Source organism: Catharus ustulatus, chromosome 2 (genome assembly GCF_009819885.2).
Source record: "Catharus ustulatus isolate bCatUst1 chromosome 2, bCatUst1.pri.v2, whole genome shotgun sequence".
Classification (NCBI taxonomy): domain Eukaryota; kingdom Metazoa; phylum Chordata; class Aves; order Passeriformes; family Turdidae; genus Catharus; species Catharus ustulatus.
The window spans coordinates 22082046-22084239 of record NC_046222.1 but is presented as its reverse complement, the minus strand read 5'-3'; positions in this window follow the sequence as shown (position 1 = coordinate 22084239).

Below are 2194 nucleotides of genomic sequence, written 5' to 3'. Positions count from 1 at the left end.
AGACTCCTTTATTGCATCAAAGCGTACATACTTATAGGGTTTTATAGGGTTCTTACAATGATCATGCTAATCTAGAAAGCATACAATTGTTTATAAAGCAATGTCCACATATTACGTCTTACTTATTGATTGGTTTCATGTGCTTTACAGCATCTTCCCCACCCTTTGGTTCAAGCAGTCTAACACCCTAGTCTAGTCATATCCGTTTTACCTAATTGCTACTTTGCTATACTTTTCCTGCACATCTATTTGCTTATTTGCTACATTAATGTACCTTCTCATCCGCTTACTGTTGTAACTTGATGGTTCTTTCCCATCCACTCACTGTGTGTTACTTTACTGAATCTTCTCATATATTTCATTCAGTGATAGCTCAATGTCACCGTTCTCCCAGCCATGTATAGGGTTGTGCATTTTATTCTCAATGAGGATATTATGCCCTTGTTCAGCCATAATTTCCTCTACAGATGTGGGTGACATTCCATTTCTGGTGACAAGTATTTAACATAGACCCTTCATTCTCAAACAGCTTCACCTTTCTCCTCTGAACGAGGGCAAGTCTCTTCTTCATTCTGATTGCAAGACTGTAACTATTACCTGTCGTTATCCACAATAAATGTTGTTTCCAGTTTTCAAATTCATAAACAAGGAAAAGAGAAAAGCTAAATTACAATCATCACTTACTGTTTTAACTTTAAATTTTTGAGGAAGCTTTTCCTCAAAGAACACCCCAGTTTCTTATTCAAAGACAATATTTTCCTGTGGAAATTTTCAGTAGAATTACTACGTTGCCAGTAGCAGAGTGAGCCACAGGATTTTGCAGTTCTTAATTCACCCCATACAGGACTAACATAATACACACACGTGCTTTACCCAAATCCTTCTTGTCTACACAAAACTCCTGTCTGCCCAATTTGTGTTCCCACACTGCTCAGCGTCTTCCCTATGGTACCAACATTTATGCTGCTTTATGCATCCCATTTCTTTACTCTCACCACATCCATAGGCTTGTTCCTCTCGTCTCCATGAAGCACCTCCATCTTTGCCAGCACTTGGCAAAAAAAATTGCAAAAGGAATGAACCTTACTAAACTTTGAAAACATGTCTCTGTGCACCAAGAGTGCTTCAATTCTTTACAGCTTCTAGTACCCATAAAATTCATGGTGTTGCCTGGTGAAATTTCAGCATACAACTTCTCCACTACTGCTCACTGGAAAACCCATCCTCTGGGATAACATATTTAAGCAGTGAGGGGGAAATGCCCAAGCAACTTCACCTGGTAAAAGGAGTGAGAATGTGTGAAAGAAACAGCCCTGCAGACACCGAGGTTGGGGAAGGAGGGGCAGGAGGTGCTCCTGGTGCTGGAGCAGCGATTCCCCTGCAGCCCATGGTGCCGACCATGCTGAGGCAGCCCTGCAGCCCATGGGGGTCCACAGTGGGGCAGAGATCGACCTGCAGCCCATGGAGCAGCCCCACACTGGAGCAGGTGTATGTCTGAGAGGAGGCTGTGAACCCATGGGAAGCCTGCTCTAGATTAAGGGCACATAATACTAGAATATTTATTGTTTTTGTCGTCTAGAGAAAAACGCAATTTCAGTTGCGCCAAAAAAAAAAAAAAAATATAAATTTCTTCAATATTTTGACTTTTGTACAGATTTCTGCCCCTTTCAAATTAGATCAGTTTCTAAACAAAAGCATCATGTAAGTATCAGTGTTTCATTTTGGAAATATTTTCTGTTTCCTTATTTCAGTCCTCCAGAATGAGACATTCTGCAATTTCTCTGGAAACCGGTGAAATACAACATCCCATATTCACAATATTTTCAGATTCTGAAAAAAATGAGGTTTGGATTTGTAATATTCCAGCTGACAGGGGTGGGGATGGAGCAAGGGTACACCTACAACTTCTTGAAGAGTTCACAAGGCCTGAATGTAAAAGTTCACATGAGGCTGTGTATATATATGAGAAGTGTAGAATTCTACATGCTAGGTAAGTATTTAAGAAATAAATAACGGAAAATGTAACTTACTGAGAAGATTTAAGACAGCTTTTTTTTTTTTTTTTAAGGAAGACATGTGGAAGAATTTTCTTGGAGGTTGTGCCAAAGATGTGATAATGAAGTAGCAGAAGTAAAAATAGTGGGAGACATGAAGAATAAGTCTCTCTCTAAATTCCATAAGATTTCCTTTTAGA